General features: G+C 42.0%; 2 pseudogenes; both read left to right on the top strand.

Moving 5' to 3' along the window:
• Nucleotides 1-368: 368 nt before the first annotated feature.
• On the top strand, nucleotides 369-23,764 carry LOC126584367 (uncharacterized; annotated as a pseudogene).
• LOC126585232 (uncharacterized) lies at nucleotides 19,461-19,998 on the top strand (annotated as a pseudogene).
• Nucleotides 23,765-23,768: the final 4 nt, after the last annotated feature.

Raw genomic sequence — 23,768 nt, 5'->3', positions numbered from 1 at the left:
TTTTTATATCGTTTTATCAATGCTTCACAGTTTATTGAATTTTAAGATTTGTGATATGAAGATCCTCAAAAAAAGACTTGTAACATGAAGAGCGTATTCAATTAGAATTTTAAAATATTTTAATTCTTTTAATAAATTTCATCAAATTTTACAAATTTATAAATCTATTAAAATTCCTGAATGAAAATTCTCAGGTATGAATTTTTATTTGACAAAAAAATATAAATATTTGTTTTTCTAATATAAAAATAGAACAATTAATATTTAAATATAATTTTGTACTACAAAAAAATTTAAATATAATTTTTCTTGATGGAAAATATAAATTTTTAAAATTTAATTGTCAGAAGCTTTTAGCAGGAAAAATAAAAGAAGAAAGCGGGAAATTTGTTCACAGCAAGAAAAGGTCCGTTTGTGATGTAGTCAAAACAAACAGATTAACGGCAGAAGTCGCTGCAATTAAGAGAAAAAGAAAGGAGGTCCGATCTCATTGCATTTGGCATTTGGAGTTTGAATTCCACTGACCATCTCTCTTCGTCTTCTTCTGCTGCTTCTCTCAAATTCTAGGGCGTAAGAAAATTTGCTGTTGGATCTCAAACTTGAGCAAGTAAGCTGCTTTTCGATCGATTTCGCATTTCAATCGAATCAGATAAATGTTGCGGTTACGAGCATTCCGGCCGACGAATGAGAAGATCGTCAAGATTCAGTTGCATCCCACGCATCCATGGCTGGTCACCGCCGACGCCTCCTATCACGTCTCCGTTTGGAATTGGGAACACCGTCAGGTACCCCTCTCTCTTTCTTGTCTCTTCAATTTATACACTTCGTGTTCGTGATTCGACTGTGATGGATTCGAATTAGGTGATTTACGAGCTCAAAGCTGGCGGCGTCGATCAGAGGCGTTTGGTTGGCGCCAAGTTGGAGAAGCTCGCGGAGGGGGAATCAGGTATTTAATCCTGAAATTTGGATTTAGTTGCTGCGAGGCTCGTGAAAGTCGATTGGAATTGTGTTCAATTTTGTGCTGCTTCTGAAATTCTGAGACCTAATTGGAAAAATCTAGCTTAGAGAAGCTAAATGCTTTTGCAGAAGTACATTGAATAACTGAAGACTGCCAATTTCGCTAACATTTCATTTGTAAAACTAGATATGCGATTTCGGACAGAGTTAACTCTATTAGTTCTTGCATTTACTCAGCAGAACCATATCCATCATTGATTGCCTTATGGTGTAAGATAAGGTAATGTACTGTTCAACTTAAGCATCAACGTCGAACTCAGTTTATCCAGTTGGGATTCTATAATTTCTGGTCGGGAAATCTCAGAGGTGTTATAATTAGCTGCTCTTAAATCAATGACTGGCACAATTAAACTTAAGATCAATGCACAGATTTTTATGTGAGTTTGAAAGTTGTCGTCTTTCAATTGTTTTGTTTCATATCTTTAGCTCGAACCCTGGCAAAATATGATATTTGGACAACAAGAGAGCTAGTTTGTCTCAGTAGTTGTTTAAGATTTCTAAACTTCCACTGTTAAACCAGAGAATCTCACACACACACACACACACACACACATACATACATACATACATACATACATATATATATATATATATATATATATATCTTTAATTGTTGTGTTTGCTTTTGGTTGATAGAGTCTAAAGGGAAGCCCACAGAAGCCATTCGTGGAGGGAGGTAATAGACCACTGCAATTGTATTATTGTCCATTTCTCTTTATTGAAACCTAGACACACACTGAGGGCATATGCTTCCTTTAAAGTGTTAAGCAGGTAAACTTCTTTGATGATGACGTGCGCTATTGGCAAGTTTGGTGTAACCGCTCTACAGCTGCTGAGGCTCCAACAGCTGTCAGTAATGTTGCATCAGCTTTTAGTTCTCCTGCCCATCAACTAAAGGAAGACATTTTCTTGTCATTTGTTGTGAAAACAAAGCCATATTTTTGGACTTGGTAACAATGCGAGGCCGTGATGTACCGAAATCGGAGCTTGACAATAAATCACTGCTCTGGTAAGTCATTACTATTTTTCTGTATGTTTATGTATATTTTTCATACATTTGAAGAAGTGGCATTCATAATACCTTAACACTGATTCTCTTATTTTTTTTCGTAATAAGATTAACAAACTTCGAGTTTTGTTTTTGTTTTTGACATATTTTGTGCTCTGTTTCTTGTTTCCCTCTATGGATCTTGCAGTATGGAATTCCTTTCTAGATCCGCTGTTGCGGATGTTCCTCTTGTTGCTTTTGGTGGATCAGATGGTGTTATTAGAGTACTTTCAATGATGACATGGAAGGTTTGCGTTTTTCCAAATTTTCTAACATGCTGGCTATAACTATCCCTCGCTTTGAGTGATATACTTGCTTCCTGCAGCTTGTAAGAAGATACACAGGAGGTCATAAAGGATCCATAGCTTGTTTGATGACATTTGTGGCTTCTTCTGGCGAGGTAGATTTTTACTTCTAAAAGATGAAATCAAATTGCTTTATTGCATGTGTTTATGCTATCTTTCTTTGTGAACTTTTTTTATTATTATTTATTTACTATTTTAGTTTGTGTCTGAGTGTTCAAATACCATAGGTGGCTTGATGTATTACATTGATTGTGCCTCTGGAGCTTCATAAAATGTTATTATCTCCTTATTCTTCAAGTTCATTCATTTAACACTTTGGTGAAAGTAATTTTTCCATTCACTCTGCAGCATGATGCAGGTTGTAAAAAAATCTAGGAATTACAATATTGAGATGCTGGGTTGTTATGAGTGCTCATCAGTATCAACGTACTGGATGCATGTGTTTAAATGCTTCTTGTTTCTATATCTAAACTTTATTGCAGGCACTTCTGGTTTCTGGGGGTAGTGATGGTTTGCTCGTAGTTTGGAGTGCAGATCATGGTCAAGATTCACAAGAACTCATACCGAAACTAAGTTTAAAGGCAATTATCTCTTTTTTCTTGTCATATTTCTCTTATTTTTCTTTGACAACTATTAGGTTAGATTACTGATGCATTATTTTTTCCATATTATGGTTGTGGTATGAAAATTATATGCAGATTTGAAACCTAGGCTGATCGATGTTGTCATATATTTTTAAAATTTATAAGGAAATGTGACACCCTGTTTGCTGAAACGGGTTTAAGATGTCCAATATTTTGAGGTAATGTAAACTTCACCAGTGGTTGGTGTTGGCCTGGTCAAATTGGATTGTGAGATTTCTTTGTTTTATTGAATCAAACTGTAGATTTCAATTGGGCATCTTTGTTGAGGAATTTTAAAGATATTCCTTTTGGTGCAATTCTTCTTGGTGGTATATCATTGTATTTCGTCCATTTTTATGAATAGAATGTGTTTCCTATACAACAACAACAACAACAACAAAGCCTTTTCCCACTAAGTGGGGTCGGCTATATGAATCCTAGAACGCCATTGCGCTCGGTTTTGTGTCATGTCCTCCGTTAGATCCAAGTACTCTAAGCCTTTTCTTAGAGTCTCTTCCAAAGTTTTCCTAGGTCTTCCTCTACCCCTTCGGCCCTGAACCTCTGTCCGTAGTCACATCTTCGAACCGGAGCGTCAGTCGGCCTTCTTTGCACATGTCCAAATCACCGAAACCGATTTCTCTCATCTTTCCTTCAATTTCGGCTACTCCTACTTTACCTCGGATATCCTCATTCTCAATCTTATCCTTTCTCGTGTGCCCACACATCCCACGAAGCATCCTCATCTCTGCTACACCCATTTTGTGTACGTGTTGATGTTTCACCGCCCAACATTCTGTGCCATACAACATCGCTGGCCTTATTGCCGTCTTATAAAATTTTCCCTTGAGCTTCAGTGGCCTACGACGGTCACACAACATGCTGGATGCACTCTTACACTTCATCCATCCAGCTCGTATTCTATGGTTGAGATCTCCATCTAATTCTCCGTTCTCTTGTAAGATAGATCCTAGGTAGCGAAAACGGTCGCTTTTTGTGATCTTCGCTAAATTGCTCCGGTCATTAGTGTGGATAAGTATATAAATGGATAGAGATAGGAAAGCAAACACAAGATGTACGTGGTTCACCCAGATTGGCTACGTCCACGGAATAGAAGAGTTCTCATTAATTGTGAAGGGTTTACACAAGTACATAGGTTCAAGCTCTCCTTTAGTGAGTACAAGTGAATGATTTAGTACAAATGACATTAGAGTACAAATGACATTAGGAAATATTGTGGGAGAATGATCTCGTAATCACGAAACTTCTAAGTATCGGAGTGTGGTATCATCTTGACTTGCCTTATCTGTCTCATAGGTAGATGTGGCAGCTTCTCTGGAAGTACTCTTCCTCCATCCAGGGGTGGTATCTTTAACTGGTGGAGATGCACAAGGTAATGTATCAATTTCACTTGAAGCTTACTTGTAGTTTCAGGCTTGGTCAAGCGCGATACAAACCATGTAGTAGGAGTCCCCCAAGTCGCCGAGCTAGGGGATTTGCTGAAAGAGGTGACAGACAAGGTAAGCAATCAGAGCTCCGGCTGATTGTTCACCTTCTCCCCATCTTGCAGCAGCATGAAGGATAAAGAGAAGAAAAATGAGAAGAGATGATATGGGATACTTTTGCTTTTGAAGAAGTAACTTTCCACAGGCTTATTCTTGAACTGAGCTGGAGGGTTTTCTGGTTTCCTCCAGAGTATAAGGCCGACTGAAGAATTTGAGGGTCAAAACAAGTCCATCAAATCTAGAGTACGTTCGGCCCTGCTGATATGGGATACTTTTGCTTTTGACAGAGTAATGGATGGATCGGCATGTGTGCTGTTACGCTTGTCTCCACATGCTTCCTTGTATCCTTCGCACTTGCCCTATCTGTTCCTCAAGCAGATGCGGTATCTTCCCTGGCAACATAAGATGTTGAAGATGAGTACTCGAGAGCAATACCAGGTAAGTAATCAGGTAAGGGGTTCCAGGCTGTCAGTTCCTGGCTGGAAGCTTGATTTCAAGTGCTGACTGATTGCTCTCTTTCTCCTTGTCTTGCAGGTAAAAACAAGGCCAAAGGAAAAGACAGGGAAAAAGCATGATATGGGATACTTAACCCTGATGATATGAGATATTCTTGCTCTAGTATAGCTTGTTTGCAAAGGTATTATCGGGGGGAAAGAAAGCTGAATATTTCGAAAGGCTTCGTTGGGAGTGCCCTCTCAGATATGAGGAAGGGTTGAGCATTTTTGCAGGTCTGCCTGTCCGTTGGGGATGGAGGTCGACATATATAGGAGTCTCCCTAACAACAAGTAGTAATGCTATTCCTTTACCCTGCTTGGTCATAGCACGGTAGTGGGAGCTGCCAGCTTCACATGTTTTAACTCTGTCAGAGCACTTTGAAAAAGTGGTATGTGGTATCTGGCTCTCGAGATTCGGAGAACGATGCTTCTTCGATTTTTTAGAAAGCAATCATGGTGGGGGTCTGGCTCTCGAGATTCGGGGAGCAGTGTCTCTTCGATTTTTGAGAAAGTAATCATGTTGGGAGTCTGGCTCTCGAGATTCGGAAGGCGGTGCCTCTTCGATTTTGGAGTAAGCAATCTTGTTGGGAGTGTTTTCTCGGATGTGAGTAAAGGTTGGGCATGTTTGCTAGTCTACCTTGCCACGAAGCACGGAGGTTGACACACAGGGACTTTCCAATTATCCAGCAGTGGTACTGTTCCTTTACCCTTGTGGGTAATAATATGGTAGCTAGACCTTCAAAATTTATGTGTCTAAACTTTGTTAGTGCTGTTTCTTTGCTATTCTTTTACCTTTCTTGGTCAGAGCGATGTAGTGGGAGCTGCAAGCTTCACGTGCTCAACTTTGGCAGAGACTTTGACAAAGTTATCTGTGGTACCCATGAGCTATTGTTGCGTGTGGGAAGTGGGTGATTGAACAGTAAGATTCATGTGCTTTCTACTTCACCAGAAGTCTTCGATAGAATGCCCATAATTTCCGCAAAGCTAAGTGTGCGTGTGACAGGTGCTGACAAGGCTAGAAAAGAAGGTGCCTCTTCGATTTCTGAGATCGGCCCTCGTGGTCTCTGAGCAGCCCAGCTTTTGAGAAAGCGAGCGCCTCTTCGATTGATTCGGAGAACGATGCCTCTTCGATTTTTGAGAAAGCAATCATGCTGGGGGTCTGGCTCTCGAGATTCGGGGAGCAGTGTCTCTTCGATTTTTGAGAAAGTAATCATGTTGGGAGTCTGGCTCTCGAGATTCGGAGGGCGGTGCCTCTTCGATTTTGGAGCAAGCAATCTTGTTGGGAGTGTTTTCTCGAATGTGAGTAAAGGTTGGGCATGTTTGCTAGTCTACCTTGCCACGAAGCACAGAGGTTGACACACAGGGACTTTCCAATTATCCAGCAATGGTACTGTTCCTTTACCCTCTCTTCGATTTTTGAGAAAGTAGTCATGTTGGGAGTCTGGCTCTCGAGATTCGGAGGACGGTGCCTCTTCGATTTTGGAGCAAGCAATCTTATTGGGAGTGTTTTCTCGAATGTGAGTAAAGGTTGGGCATGTTTGCTAGTCTACCTTGCCACGAGGCACAGAGGTTGACACACAGGGACTTTCCAATTATCCAACAGTGGTACTGTTCCTTTACCCTTGTGGGTAATAATATGGTAGCTAGACCTTCAAAATTTATGTCCTCAACTTTGTTAGTGCTGTTTCTTTGCTATTCTTTTACCCTTCTTGGTCAGAGCGATGTAGTGGGAGCTGCAAGCTTCACGTGCTCAACTTTGGCAGAGAACTTTGGCAAAGTTATCTGTGGTACCCATGAGCTATTGCTGCGTGTGGGAAGTGGGTGATTGGACAGTAAGATTCATGTGTTTTCTACTTCCCCAGAAGTCTTCGACAGAATACCCATAATTTCCGCAAAGTTGAGTGTGCGTGTGACAGGTGCTGACAAGGCTGGAAAAGTAGGTGCCTCTTCGATTTCTGAGATCGGCCTTCGTGGTCTCTGAGGAGCCCAGCTTTTGAGGAAGCGAGCGCCTCTTCGATTTCTGAGATCGGCTTTCGTGGTCTTTAAGCAGCCCAACTTTTGAGAAAGCAAACACCTCTTCGATTTATGAGATCAACCCTCGTGGTCTCTAAGCAGCCCAGCTTTTGAGAAAGCAAACGCCTCTTCGATTTCTGAGCAGGCGCCTCTTCGATGTCTGAAGCTCCGTCGAGTGCAGCTTTTTATAGGGGCTGGCATTAAGTTCCAAAGCACACTTGAATCTCCACCAGTAGAAGCTCCATTCTTGCACTTCTAAGATCTTGATTTGTCCGACCTCTTCTCTCTTCAATACCTTTGAAAATGTCTGGCCCCTCCGACCGTCGTTTTGACTTGAACCTTGTTGAAGAGGCAGCCCCGCCTTCTCCAGACAACATATGGCGCCCATCCTTCGTCTCCCCTACTGGTCCTCTTACCGTTGGGGATTCCGTGATGAAGAATGATATGACCGCTGCGGTGGTGGCCAGGAACCTTCTCACTCCCAAAGATAACAGACTACTTTCCAAACGGTCTGATGAGTTAACTGTTAAGGATTCACTGGCTCTCAGTGTTCAGTGTGCAGGTTCTGTGTCTAATATGGCCCAACGCCTATTTGCTCGAACCCGCCAAGTTGAATCATTGGCGGCCGAAGTGATGAGTCTCAAACAGGAGATTAGAGGGCTCAAGCATGAGAATAAACAGTTGCACCGGCTCGCACATGACTATGCTACAAACATGAAGAGGAAGCTTGACCAGATGAAGGAAACTGATGGTCAGGTTTTACTTGATCATCAGAGATTTGTGGGTTTGTTCCAAAGGCATTTATTGCCTTCGTCTTCTGGGGCTGTACCGCGTAATGAAGCTCCAAATGATCAACCTCTGATGCCTCCTCCTTCTAGGGTTCTGTCCAGTACTGAGGCTCCGAATGATCCCCCTCCGATGCCTTCTCTTTCTGGGGCTCTACCGACTGCTGAGACTTCTCCTAAGCAACCTTTGTGAAGGCTCCAACTTGTTTGTTTATTTTGACTCATGTATATGTACATATTTGTAGCTTATCGGGGATATCAATAAATAAGTTTTCCTTCATTTCAACGTATTGTGTTAAATACACCAAAGCCTTCTTCGCTAAGTTCTTTGAATTTTCTTTTGTTGAAGCTTGTATGTTGAAGCTTTTTGAGTGGAGCATGTAGGTTGGGGTAGTGTTCCCTTAATTTTTCGAGTGAGGAAAACTTCTCGGTTGGAGACTTGGAAAATCCAAGTCACTGAGTGGGATCGGCTATATGAATCTTAGAACGCCATTGTGCTCGGTCCTGTGTCATGTCCTTCGTTAGATCCAAGTACTCTAAGTCTTTTCTTAGAGTCTCTTCCAAAGTTTTCCTAGGTCTTCCTCTACCCCTTCGGCCCTGAACCTCTGTCCCATAGTCGCATCTTCTAATCGGAGCGTCAGTAGGCCTTCTTTGCACATGTCCAAACCACCGTAACCGATTTTCTCTCATCTTTCCTTCAATTTCGGCTACTCCTACTTTACCCCGGATATCCTCATTCCTAATCTTATCCTTTCTCGTGTGCCCACACATCCAACGAAGCATCCTCATCTCCGCTACACCCATTTTGTGTACGTGTTGATGCTTCACCGCCCAACATTCTGTGCCATACAGCATCGCCGGCCTTATTGCCGTCCTATAAAATTTTCCCTTGAGCTTCAGTGGCATACGGCGATCACACAACACGCCAGATGCACTCTTCCACTTCATCCATCCAGCTTGTATTCTATGGTTGAGATCTCCATCTAATTCTCCGTTCTTTTGCAAGATAGATCCTAGGTAACGAAAACGGTCGCTCTTTGGTATTTCTTGATCTCCGATCCTCACCCCTAACTCGTTTTGGCCTCCATCTGCACTGAACTTGCACTCCATATATTCTGTCTTTGATCGGCTTAGGCGAAGACCTTTAGATTCCAACACTTCTCTCCAAAGGTTAAGCTTTGCATTTACCCCTTCCTGAGTTTCATCTATCAACACTATATCGTCTGCGAAAAGCATACACCAAGGAATATCATCTTGAATATGTCCTGTTAACTCATCCATTACCAACGCAAAAAGGTAAGGACTTAAGGATGAGCCTTGATGTAATCCTACAGTTATGGGAAAGCTTTCGGTTTGTCCTTCATGAGTTCTTACGGCAGTCTTTGCTCCTTCATACATATCCTTTATAGTTTGGATATATGCTACTCGTACTCCTTTCTTCTCTAAGATCCTCCAAAGAATGTCTCTTGGGACCCTATCATACGCTTTTTCCAAATCTATAAAGACCATGTGTAAATCCTTTTTCCCATCTTTATATCTTTCCATCAATCTTCGTAAGAGATAGATTGCCTCCATGGTTGAGCGCCCTGGCATGAACCCGAATTGGTTGTCCGAAACCCGTGTCTCTTGCCTCAATCTATGCTCAATGACTCTCTCCCAGAGCTTCATTGTATGACTCATTAACTTAATACCCCTATAGTTCATGCAATTTTGTACGTCGCCCTTATTCTTGTAGATAGGCACCAAAGTGCTCGTTCGCCACTCATTTGGCATCTTCTTCGTTTTCAAAATCCTATTGAAAAGGTCAGTGAGCCATGTTATACCTGTCTCTCCCAAAACTTTCCACACTTCGATTGGTATATCGTCTGGGCCTATTGCTTTTCTATGCTTCATCTTCTTCAAAGCTACAACCACTTCTTCCTTCCGGATTCGACGATAAAAAGAGTAGTTTCTACACTCTTCTGAGTTACTCAACTCCCCTAAAGAAGCACTCCTTTCATGTCCTTCATTGAAAAGATTATGAAAATAACCTCTCCATCTGTCTTTAACCGCGTTCTCTGTAGCAAGAACCTTTCCATCCTCATCCTTGATGCACCTCACTTGGTTTAGGTCCCTTGTCTTCTTTTCCCTTGCTCTAGCTAGTTTATAGATATCCAACTCTCCTTCTTTGGTATCTAGTCGTTTATACATATCGTCGTAAGCCGCTAACTTAGCTTCTCTGACCGCTTTCTTCGCCTCTTGCTTCGCTTTTCTATACCTTTCACCATTTTCATCGGTCCTCTCCTTGTATAAGGCTTTACAACATTCCTTCTTAACCTTCACCTTTGTTTGTACCTCCTCATTCCACCACCAAGATTCCTTTTGGTGTGGGGCAAAGCCCTTGGACTCTCCTAATACCTCTTTTGCTACTTTTCGGATACAACTAGCCATGGAATCCCACATTTGGCTAGCTTCCCCCTCTCTATCCCACACACATTGGGTGATTACCTTCTCTTTGAAAATGGCTTGTTTTTCTTCTTTTAGATTCCACCATCTAGTCCTTGGGCACTTCCAAGTCTTGTTCTTTTGTCTCCCTCTTTTGATATGTACATCCATCACCAACAAGCGATGTTGATTAGCCACGCTCTCTCCTGGTATAACTTTGCAATCCTTACAAGTTATACGATCCCCTTTCCTCATTAGAAGAAAATCTATTTGTGTTTTTGACGACCCACTCTTGTAGGTGATCACATGTTCTTCTCTCTTCTTAAAGAAGGTGTTGGCTAAGAAGAGATCATATGCCATTGCAAAATCCAAGATAGCTTCCCCATCCTCGTTTCTCTCTCCAAAACCATGGCCACCATGAAAACCTCCATAGTTGCCTGTCTCCCTGCCCACGTGTCCATTTAGATCTCCTCCTATAAATAACTTCTCCGTCTGAGCAATTCCTTGCACCAAGTCTCCAAGGTCTTCCCAAAATTTCTCCTTCGAACTCGTATCCAACCCTACTTGAGGTGCGTACGCACTAATCACATTGATAAGTTCTTGTCCTATTACAATCTTGATTGCCATGATTCTATCTCCTACCCTCTTGACATCTACAACATCTTGTGTCAAGGTCTTGTCCACGATGATGCCAACACCGTTTCTCGTTCTATTTGTGCCCGAATACCAAAGTTTAAACCCTGAGTTTTCTAGATCCTTTGCCTTACTACCAACCCACTTAGTTTCTTGTAGGCACATAATATTTATCCTTCTCCTCACCATAACTTCCACTACTTCCATAGATTTTCCCGTTAAGGTTCCTATATTCCACGTTCCTAAACGCATTTTGCTCTCTTGAACTCTACCCTTCTGTCCTAGCTTCTTCACCCTCCCCCGTCTAATAGGATCAAAGTACTTCTTTTGTGTGTCCCGTGTAAAGTTGATAGGAGCATATGCTCCCAAACAACTTTGAGTGGAGTCGTTCGAAAAGAAGTTTCTACGGCCCCCTTGCTCATTTAACACTGCATCCGGGTGCCGATGGAGATACAGCGACCCTTGCTCACTTATCACTGTGCTCGGGCCACACAGCGCGCCACTTACGGGTGACGCCCTAGCTTTAGCGCGATTTTGTTCTGGATTCATTTTCATAAGGATTCGACGTGATCATGGAGTGCCGGCTGTCGACTACCTGACGCCCTCCCCCTCCTCCTTTATCCGGGCTTGGGACCGGCAATGTAAAATTACATAGGCGGAGTTAATGTGTTTCCTATAAATAATTAAAAATCTCTGTTATATTGAACTCCATGAATTGACCTTCTTTCAGTTCATTCTTTCTGCGTGCTTGAATGTAGGATCTTTATGCATGTACATTTTTTTTTTCTGGATGACATACTTGAACTAATGGAGATTTGATTATAGGCCATTTCTTTTATGACAGGCTCATGATGGTGGTGTTGTGGCTGTTGAGCTTTCTAGAGTGATTGGAGGTGCTCCCCAGCTTATCTCTATTGGTGCAGATAAGACGTTAGCTATATGGGACACAGTTTCCTTTAAGGTATTCCAATGTTTAAGAAAAGGCTTTGTGAAGTGCAACTGGTTTTCTGTTGAATGTTGGTGTTTATTTTAATTTGATTATATATTTCGTCTGCTTTTCTCTTTCAGGAATTGTGGCGTATTAAGCCTGTTCCAAAACTTGCTTGCCATAGTGTGGCATCCTGGTGCCACCCTTGTGCACCAAACCTTGATATATTGACTTGTGTTAAAGATTCCAGTATATGGTATGCACAAAATTTTCTATCTAGTGGGTTCCCATTACAACTTTCCATCAGTTAATATTTTTGGCTATAAAACAGTCGATTTATGATCAGAATCTTTTTTTTTTACTGAAAAAGTTGGGCATAACGTACTTACGAGATCTGTGTTTGGCATCTATTTTTTTTTTTTTTTTTTGTTCTTCTTCCATTCCTAGTGAAATTCACCAAAAATTGTTTAAATTTTTTCTCAGGGCTATTGAACATCCAACTTATTCTGCACTCACAAGGCCATTGTGTGAGCTTTCTTCACTAATCCCTCCACAAGTAATTGCACCAAACAAGAAAATTAGGGTAAGTCACTCTTATGCTTATTTAGGTTTTTCATCGTATAACTTCTTATCAGACACTTACACTTCACTGTATCACAGGTATACTGTATGGTCGCGCATCCTTTACAGTCCCACCTTGTTGCTACTGGAACCAATGTTGGGGTCATTATCAGCGAGTTTGACCCAAGATCGCTTCCAGCTGTAGCTGCCTTACCAACACCATCAGGGAGTCGAGAGCATAATGCTGTATATGTTATTGAAAGGGAACTTAAGCTACTGAACTTTCAGTTATCCCAGACTGCAAATCCATCTCTTGGAAATAATGCTTCTTTGTCGGAAGCAGGAAGGCTTAGGGGGGAGTCACCAGAAACGTTACAAGTCAAACAGATAAAGAAGCACATTAGTACAACTGTTCCACATGATTCCTACTCAGTTCTCTCAGTAAGCGGTTCGGGAAAGTAAGTTGCATCTGGCACTAGAAATGCCGGATATTTTGGTGTAGAATGTGTAGCAAGTTTGACAGTTAAGGTTCCTTTCTAATTCAAAATTCTATTCTAGGTCATTGGCTTGCATGGAGGAGCACTTCTTGGTGTTGCATATCGAATATCTCGGAGAATTAGCCCTATCGCCGCAACAGCTATTTCAACAATTCAATCCATGCCCTTGTCTGGATTTGGAAGTGCTGGGCATTCTTCTTTTTCCACTTTCGATGATGGATTTTCTTCCCATATATCATCTTCTGCCGAGGCTGCACCATAAAACTTTCAGCTATACAGGCAATGGGTTTCTTCATTCCTTCATAGCTTATGAAAAAAAGGATTTTTATTTGATATAGCTCATCACTTTTGTGTTTTAGAAATGTGAATTAAGTGTTCCTCACAACTCCTTCATTGAGGATGCTTGAACTTTTCTTTTTAACTAGTGCTTGCAGATATTGCCTATTTTAATTTAGATTACTTGAACACAAACTTGTCTCACTTTCACCTTCCTGGCCCATCCTGGAATAAATTTTAAATGTTGATTGCTAAAGGGGGCTCAGTGCTTTGTGTAAAAGCTTTTTAATGGGTGTATGTGGATATAAGATCAAGATAAGTTTTCCTTTTAATCTGAAGTGATTCCTGACTATGCAGTTGGGAAACTTTTCAACCTGTTGGTGGTCTACTTCCTCAACCAGAATGGACAGCATGGGATCAAACGGTTGAGTATTGTGCTTTTGCATATCAGAAATACATTGTCATATCTTCTTTGCGCCCGCAATATAGATATCTGGGAGATGTCGCAATTCCTTACGCTACTGGTGCAGTTTGGCATAGGCGACAGTTATTTGTCATTACACCAACCACAATTGAGTAAGATATAGTGATTGTCCCAAAAATTCTGTATTTACATTTATAACAGGTTCTTGGAATAGATTAGAATGGTTTTATCAGGAAAAAACTTTTGTTAATTTATGACACAACACAATAGAATATCTCAACTTCTAGTAACTTGATCTTGGAAAGCCTCTAAAACTTGTCTGACTGTGATATTACATGTGGGCCCACACAAAAACTCAAATTTATCAAAGCTAAAGCTATGCACAAAAAAATAAAATAATTGATTCAGTTAATGTACCATAGCCTTAGGCTGAAGAAAACTAAAACTCAGGTTTTTGAGTGCTGAGGTATAACTGTATATGAACTAAGGACATTAGGACCTGAGTTTTCGTTGCTTTTGTAATACTGGTGTCAAGAAAGTTATTGCTGTCTTTCAACTCCATTGTGCTTTGTCGTGATTCTTTGGACCAATTTACCTCAACAATAAGAATGCAGAGTAGATTGAATTGATACTAAGGCAATAAAAAATGGCACAACATATGAACTGTGCTTTTTCATGTGCATTTTGCAGATGTGTTTTTGTGGATGCTGGAGTTGCACCTGTTGATATTGAAACCAGAAAGAGGAAAGAGGAAATGAAGCAAAAGGAGGCACAATCAAGAGCCCTTGCTGAGCATGGTGAACTAGCACTAATCGCAGTTGAAGGTCCGCAATCTGTTACACAAGAAAGGATAGCACCGAGGCCGCCGATGCTACAGGTAAAAGGAGTTCCCAAAAGTAGAACTCTGTGCTGATGGTTTGTTGCCTTAGATAGAAAGATACAAATTTCTCTTTTCTCACATTTTATTTGGCAGCGGTGCCTTGTTTTCAGTGAGAAAGCATATAAGATCTGTAAAGAGTTTTTCTGGAAACTTCTATGTCAATGTGCTTGGAATTTTTTTAATCAAATTGGACATATATTGATATATTCATATACACTAAAAATTGGTTAATATGGGAAAATTCTGATTCTTGGTTCTAAGATATTACTTGAATTTTAAGTTTAATTAATAAGAAAATTTCGCAAACAATTCTTTATTGGTAACAAAATAATCCCTTTTTATTTGACTCTGTAAGATTGTTGGTTTAGTTAATCCAAGTTGAATTCTTCATCTTTTATTTTGAGCGGGTTGGCATAATATTGTAATAGCTGGACAGTTTAGAGAAGTTGGGGCCAAAATGCAATTGCTATGAATCAAATCATTTACTATTTTGATTAAATGTTGAGAGTCATTGAGCATAGATTGAGGCAAGAGACACGGGTTTCGGACAACCAATTCGGGTTCATGCCAGGGCGCTCAACCAGGGAGGCAATCTATCTCTTACGAAGATTGATGGAAAGATATATATATGGGAAAAAGGATTTACACATGGTCTTTATAGATTTGGAAAAAGCGTATGATAGGGTCCCAAGAGACATTCTTTGGAGGATTTTAGAGAAGAAAGGAGTACGAGTAGCATATATCCAAGCTATAAAGGATATGTATGAAGGAGCAAAGACTGCCGTAAGAACTCATGAAGGACAAACCAAAAGCTTTCCCATAACTGTAGGATTACATCAAGGCTCATCCTTAAGTCCTTACCTTTTTGCGTTGGTAATGGATGAGTTAACAGGACATATTCAAGATGATATTCCTTGGTGTATGCTTTTCGCAGACGATATAGTGTTGATAGATGAAACTCAGGAAGGGGTAAATGCAAAGCTTAACCTTTGGAGAGAAGTGTTGGAATCTAAAGGTCTTCGCCTAAGCCGATCAAAGACAGAATATATGGAGTGCAAGTTCAGTGCAAATGGAGGCCAAAACGAGTTAGGGGTGAGGATCGGAGATCAAGAAATACCAAAGAGCGATCGTTTTCGTTACCTAGGATCTATCTTGCAAAAGAACGGAGAATTAGATGGAGATCTCAACCATAGAATACAAGCTGGATGGATGAAGTGGAAGAGTGCATTCGGCGTGTTGTGTGACTGCCGTATGCCACTGAAGCTCAAGGGAAAATTTTATAGGACGGCAATAAGGCCGGCGATGCTGTATGGCACAGAATGTTGGGCGGTGAAGCATCAACACGTACACAAAATGGGTGTAGCGGAGATGAGGATGCTTTGTTGGATGTGTGGGCACACAAGAAAGGATAAGATTAGGAATGAGGATATCCGGGGTAAAGTAGGAGTAGCCGAAATTGAAGGAAAGATGAGAGAAAATCGGTTACGGTGGTTTGGACATGTGCAAAGAAGGCCTACTGACGCTCCGATTAGAAGATGCGACTATGGGACAGAGGTTCAGGGCCGAAGGGGTAGAGGAAGACCTAGGAAAACTTTGGAAGAGACTCTAAGAAAAGACTTAGAGTACTTGGATCTAACGGAGGACATGACACAGGACCGAGCACAATGGCGTTCAAAGATTCATATAGCCGATCCCACTCAGTGACTTGGATTTTCCAAGTCTCCAACCGAGAAGTTTTCCTCACTCGGGAAATTAAGGGAATACTACCTCAACCTACATGCTCCACTCACAAAGGTTGCTTAGGAGAAGTCTCAGCAGTCGGTAGAGCCCCAGAAAGAGCAGGCACTGGAGGGGGATCATTTGGAGCCTCAGTACTGGACAGAACCCTAGAAGGAGGAGGCAGCAGAGGTTGATCATTTGGAGCTTCATTACGCGGTACAGCCCCAGAAGACGAAGGCAATAAATGCCTTTGGAACAAACCCACAAATCTCTGATGATCAAGTAAAACCTGACCATCAGATTCCTTCATCTGGTCAAGCTTCGTCTTCATGTTTGTAGCATAGTCATGTGCGAGCCGGTGCAACTGTTTATTCTCATGCTTGAGCCCTCTAATCTCCTGTTTGAGACTCATCACTTCAGCCGCCAATGATTCAACTTGGCGGGTTCGAGCAAATAGGCGTTGGGCCATGTTAGACACTGAACCTGCACACTGAACACTGAGAGCCAGAGAATCCTTAACAGCCAACTCATCAGACCGTTTGGAAAGTAGTCTGTTATCTTTGGGAGTGAGAAGGTTCCTGGCCACTACCGCAGCGGTCATATCATTCTTCATCACGGAATCCCCAACGGTAAGAGGACCAGTAGGGGAGACGAAGGATGGGCGCCATATGTTGTCTGGATAAGGCGTGGCTGCCTCTTCAACAAGGTTCAAGTCAAAACGACGGTCGAAGGGGTCAGACATTTTCAAAGGTGTTGAAGAGAGAAGAGGTCGGACAAATCAAGATCTTAGAAGTGCAAGAATGGAGCTTCTACTGGTGGAGATTCAAGTGTGCTTTGGAACTTAATGCCAGCCTCTATAAAAATCTGCACTCGACGGAGCTTCAGAAATCGAAGAGGCGTTTGCTTTCTCAAAAGCTGGGCTGCTCAGAGACCACGAGACGTTTGCTTTCTCAAAAGTTGGGCTGCTCAAAGACCACGAAGGCCGATCTCAGAAATCGAAGAGGCGCTTGCTTTCTCAAAAGCTGGGCTGCTCAGAGACCACGAGGGCCGATCTCAGAAATCGAAGAGGCACCTACTTTTCCAGCCTTGTCAGCACCTGTCAGCTTTGCGGAAATTATGATCATTATGTCGAAGATTTCTGGTGAAGTAGAAAGCACATGAATCTTACTGTTCAATCACCCACTTCCCACACGCAACATTAGCTCATGGGTACCACAGATAACTTTGCCAAAGTTCTCTGACAAAGTTAAGACACGTGAAGCTTGCAGCTCCCACTACACCGCTCTGACCAAGAAGGGTAAAAGAATAGCAAAAAAACAACGCTAACAAAGTTTAGACACATAAATTTTGAAGGTCTAGCTACCATATTATTACCCACAAGGGTAAAGGAACAGTACCACTGCTGGATAATTGGAAAGTCCCTGTGTGTCAACCTCTGTGCTTCGTGGCAAGATAGACTAGCAAACATGCCCAACCTTTTCTCACATTCGAGAAAACACTCCCAACAAGATTGCTTGCTCCAAAATCGAAGAGGCACCGCCCTCCGAATCTCGAGAGCCAGACTCCCAACATGATTACTTTCTCAAAAATCGAAGAGACACTGCTCTCCGAATCTCGAGAGCCAGGCCCCTAGCAGGATTGCTTTCTCAAAAATCAAAAAGGCATCGTTCTCCGAATCTCGAGAGCCAGATCTCCGACAGGATTGCTTGTTCGAAAACCGAAGAGGCACCACTTTCCCAACTTCAAGAGCCGGATCTCCTTGGATAAAGCTTGTCTGTAATCTTTACACGCAACATCAGCTTTCCAGATACCACAGACCACTTTTTCAAAGTGCTCTGACAGAGTTAAAACATGTGAAGCTGGCAGCTCCCACTACCGTGTTATGACCAAGCAGGGTAAAGGAATAGCATTACTACTTGTTGTTAGGGAGACTCCTATATATGTTGACCTCCATCCCCAACAAACAGGCAGACCTGCAAAAATGCTCAACCCTTCCTCATATCTGAGAGGGCACTCCCAAAGAAGCCTTTCGAAATATTCAGCTTTCTTTCCCCCCGATAATACCTCTGCAAACAAGCTATACTAGAGCAAGAATATCTCATATCATCAGGGTTAAAAGCAAGAGTATCCCATATCATGTTTTTTCCCTGTCTTTTCCTTTGGCCTTGTTCTTACCTGCAAGACAAGGAGAAAGAGAGCAATCAGTCAGCACTTGGAATCAAGCTTCCAGTCAGGAACTGACTGCCTGGAACCCCTTACTTGATTACTTACCTGGCATTGCTCTCGAGTACTCATCTTCAACATCTTATGCTTCCAGGGAAGATACCGCATCTGCCTGAGGAACATATAGGGCAAGTGAGAAGGATACAAGGAAGCATGTGGAGACAAGCGTAACAGCACACGTGCCGATACATCCACTACTCTGTCAAAAGCAAAAGTATCCCATATCAGCAGGGTCGAACGTACTATAGATTTGATGGACTTGTTTTGACCCTCAAATTCTTCAGTCGGCCTTATACTCTGGAGGAAACCAGAAAACCCTCCAGCCCAGTTCAAGAATAAGCCTGTGGAAAGTTACTTCTTCAAAAGCAAAAGTATCCCATATCATCTCTTCTCATTTTTCTTCTTTATCCTTCATGCTGCCTGCAAGATAGGGAGAATGTGAACAATCAGCCGGAACTCGAAATCAAAGTTCTGATCTGGGACTGATTGCTTCGAGCTCTGATTGCTTACCTTGTCTGTCACCTCTTTCAGCAGATCCCCTAGCTCGGCGACTTGGAGGACTCCTACTACATGGTTTGTATCACGCTTGACCAAGCCTGAAACTACAAGTAAGCTTCAAGTGAAATTGATACATTACCTTGTGCATCTCCACCAGTTAAAGATACCACCCCTGGATGGAGGAAGTGTACTTCCAGAGAAGATGCCACATCTACCTACGAGACAGATAAGGCAAGTCAAGACGATACCACACTCCGGAACTTAGAAGTTTCGTGATTACGAGATCATTCTCCCACAATATTTCCTAATGTCATTTGTACTAAATCATTCACTTGTACTCACTAAAAGAGAGCTTGAACCTATGTACTTGTGTAAACCCTTCACAATTAATGAGAACTCCTCTATTTCGTGGACGTAGCCAATATGGGTGAACCACGTACATCTGGTGTTTGCTTTCCTATCTCTATCCATTTATATACTTATCCACACTAATGACCGGAGCAATCTAGCGACGATCACAAAAAGCGACCGTTTTCGCTACCTAGGATCTATCTTGCAAGAGAACGGAGAATTAGATGGAGATCTCAACCATAGAATACAAGCTGGATGGATGAAGTGTAAGAGTGCATCCGGCGTGTTGTGTGACCGTCGTAGGTCACTGAAGCTCAAGGGAAAATTTTATAGGACGGCAATAAGGCCAGCGATGTTGTATGGCACAGAATGTTGGGCGGTGAAGCATCAACACGTACACAAAATGGGTGTAGCGGAGATAAGGATGCTTCGTGGGATGTGTGGGCACACGAGAAAGGAGAAGATTGTGAATGAGGATATCTGAGGTAAAGTAGGAGTAGCCGAAGTTGAAGGAAAGATGAGAGAAAATCGGTTACGATGGTTTGGACATGTGCAAAGAAGGCCTACTGACGCTCCGGTTCGAAGATGTGACTACGGAACAGAGGTTCGGGGCCGAAGGGGTAGAGGAAGACCTAGGAAAACTTTGGAAGAGACCCTAAGAAAAGACTTAGAGTACTTGGATCTAACGGAGGACATGACACAAAACCGAGCGCAATGGCGTTCTAGAATTCATATAGCCGACCCCACTTAGTGGGAAAAGGCTTTGTTGTTGTTGTTGTTGTTGTTGTTGTTGTATTTCTCTTTTCTTTTTTTTTCTTCTGTTTTAGGTGGTGCGATTAGCCTCATTTCAGCATGCTCCATCTGTGCCTCCTTTCTTAACATTATCGAAACAGTCTAGAAATGACGGGGACAGTTCAGGGATACTAAAAGAGTTTGAAGAAAGAAGGGCTAATGAGATAGCTGTTGGTGGTGGAGGGGTCTCAGTGGCAGTTACTCGTTTTCCAACAGAGCAGAAACGGCCTGTTGGGCCTCTAATTGTGGTGGGTGTCGGAGATGGCGTTCTTTGGCTAATTGATAGGTAATGGGCCCTCTTTTTCACAAATAAAGTTGTTAAGAATGTATGCTAAATTAGTTTGTCTATAAAACATATGTGCATAGTTCTAACTTCTATGTGATAAGTATATGATCGCAAACATAAACGATTTCTTTCTTTTCTATTTCCCTGCAGATACATGAGTGCTCATGCCTTAGTTTTTGCTAGGCATGGGTTATGCTACTGAGGCACTTCATTTGCCTGGAATATCTAAGAGGTATGCCACAAATAAACTCACCCTGTGTGTGTTCAATGTCATAGTGCTGACTTTTGCTTTTTCTTTTTTTTTCATGCTTATTATTTCTGTTTTTGTTTTTTTGTTTTTTTTTTTTTTGAGAAGAAACGATGGAACTTTATTATATCAATAGAAGGAATTACCCACAAGTGGATAAAAAATCCACCAAACTAGCTAAGACCTCTCAAGTAGGACTACTTTACAAGTAACTGAAGCTGAACCAAATTTATTTTACGGCTGCTAACACTTCCATTACTATATAAGATAGAGAATAGTCCCTTAACTCATTTGAAACTGAAGTCCAGAGGGCTGCCCAGTATCTTACTCTACCCCATAGTTCCTCTACTCCTGCTCCCTTATAATCCTCAAAAATTCTTTTACTGCGCTCCAACCAAATGTTACAAAAAACTGCCAACACCAAATAGCCCCACAAAGCTTTAGCTTCCCTCCCCTTTCCCAAAGCCTCAAACTTGGTGCTTAGAAGCTCGAAAAAACCCTTTGGAATAATCCAACTAGCTCTAACTTCCTTGAACAATTTCCACCATAGCTGTACCAAGTAAGAACAAAGGAGAAAAACATGATTAACGCTCTCCTCCTCAGTGTTACACAAACTGCACCAATGAGGAGAAATGCAAATAAAAGACCTTTGCCTTTGGTACATGATCACGTGTTGACCATTCCAATAGCCACTAACCACGCAAGAACTTTGACTTTTGGAGGAGCTTTTGATTTCCAAATCTGAGAATAGGGTGGAAAATGTTGCACGGTTCCATTGTTGCATAAGAAAGTGTTACAGGATTTGCAAGTGAAAAATCCTGACCCGTCTAGTTTCCACCACCTATTATCCGCTTGTGATTGAATCAAACGAACATCTTCCACCTTCTGTAATAACCCAGTCACCTCTGCTATCTCCAGCCCATTCAAATTTCTTCTGAAATCAACATTCCAACTCAATGACTGGAGAAAAATTCACAAAACTTGAAATGCTCTGGTTATGCTTTCTCGATAACAAAGAATAATCTAGGATACTGCTCTTTCAACAGTCCACCCTCCAACCAACCATCCTCCCAAAACCTCACCCTCTCCCCATTGCTTTCGAGGGTCTACTTTTATATTTTGTCAAGTATAAAACCATGTATCATCGTGGCCATAGGTTGATGTGGTTTACATGGTTCAGTTTTCAGTTGATTTGTCTGGCCTACAGGCACTTCGAGTCTGTTGTATCCTTTTGTTGTTGTAGTGATCGCAAATCGCCTTTCAACTATAAAGTTAATGTGTTGGGAATCATGGCATTTAAGCAGCAGCCGTTTCATCTCAGTTTGGACCGTATATATCATTATCCTTTTTTTGTAGGTTGGAGTTTGATTTAGCCATGCAGAGCAGTGATTTGAAAAGAGCTCTTCAGTGCCTGCTTACAATGAGCAACAGCAGGGACATAGGGCAAGAGAATACATCATTTGATTTGAAGGACATTCTAACTGTAACGACTAAGAAAGAAAACATGCTGGAAGCTGTCCAAGGAATAGTGAAGTTCGTAAAGGAGTTTATGGATCTTATTGATGCTGCAGATGCTACTGGACAGGCTGAAATTGCTCGGGAAGCCCTTAAGAGGTTGGGTGCTGCAGCTTCTGTAAAGGGAGCTTTGCAGGGTCATGAATTAAGAGGACAAGCTCTGCGCTTAGCCAATCATGGAGAGTTGACGCGGCTAAGTGTATGTTATTCATATCTGAATGTGCTTTTCTTGCATGCTAGTTCTCGTGATTTTGATAGTCCTTTCTGAAAATTTTTGATAGTCCATTCTAAATACAGTTGCTTTGCGCTGCAGAATTTGGTAAACAATTTAATATCAGTTGGCTCTGGACGTGAAGCAGCATTTGCAGCTGCAGTTTTGGGAGACAATGCCCTCATGGAGAAGGCGTGGCAGGAAACTGGAATGCTCGCTGAGGCTGTGCTTCATGCCCATGTATGACGTGATTTATGCTTGTTCATCTTCCTCTGAGTTTATTATTTTGACCTGACTGCCTCATGGATTGTCTGTGCAGGCTCATGGGCGACCAACATTGAAGAACTTGGTTCAGACTTGGAATAATAACATGCTACAGAAGGAGGTTGACCACACACCAACAACAAAAACGGATGCTGCTGCTGCATTTTTGGCTTCTCTGGAGGAACCCAAGCTTACAAGTTTAGCAGATGCTGCCAAGAAACCACCGATTGAAATTCTTCCTCCCGGGATGCCGTCTCTTTCAGCTACTCCTATTTCTATGCCAAAGAAAACAGCTCCAGGGGCTCAGAATTCACTGCAGCAACCAGCCAAGCCGTTGATTTTAGAAGCAGCAGCCCCTACACCCACACCAGCACCTTCAGGTGCTCCACAAGCACAACAATCAGAATCAGGATCAGATGATAAGCCTCCCGCTTCATCATCAGAGAGTGATCCAGCTAATCCAGTTTCGGCTGCTTCGGGAGAAAGTGTCCCCGTAACTTCTACGGATAATGGAGCACCATTAGATGCCCCACCTCATGCGCCCCAATCAGGGGTTCCATCCCAAGAGCCCCAATCAGAGGCCCCATCGCAAGCGCCCCAGTCAGAGGCTGCATCGCAAGCAACCCAGTCAGAGGCTTCTGCATCCCAAGCGCCCCAATCAGAGGCCAATCTGCCCCAAGCACCCCAATCTGAGGCACCGCCCCAGTCAGATGCCCCATTTCATGCTCCACAACCGGAAGCACCCCAACCTGCCGTCCCAACCCAGACGACCTCATTACAACCCCAGGTGCCACCCATTCAGCAAACCAATGCTCCAAAAAGATTGCCACTAGATGAGGATTTTTTCCGAATGTGATATCCCCAACAATCTTGCTCAGAAACCCATTTAGGTACACACGCACAGAAATTAAGTGATTTGTCCAGTGGAAGCTCAACATGTCATACAAGGGAACCGTGCTCATCGCAATATTTTGTTCATCTTCGGGGGAAGCGATGACGTTATGTAGTAGTTGTAGTCATGTTTATATTTCTTGTAACCTTTGGTTTTTTATATTACATTCTTCTGTGTATCCTTCGTATATTTTATGTTTCTGTTTTGTTGATTCAGCTGATTTGATATGTTTCGATGAGGGATCCTTGCTAATAGAATGCCATTGCATTTGGCGGCTCCTTTCTTTCTACAAATTCTGTACCCACTCGTGTTATTCATGTTTAGTTTATTTTTCTAAAGTTGAAATTTACTATTTATTTG

The sequence above is a fragment of the Malus sylvestris genome, chromosome 10 (assembly GCF_916048215.2).
Source record: "Malus sylvestris chromosome 10, drMalSylv7.2, whole genome shotgun sequence".
In the NCBI taxonomy this organism is placed as follows: domain Eukaryota; kingdom Viridiplantae; phylum Streptophyta; class Magnoliopsida; order Rosales; family Rosaceae; genus Malus; species Malus sylvestris.
Note: the sequence above shows the minus strand (reverse complement) of the source record. Positions and strands in the feature narration are given on the sequence as shown.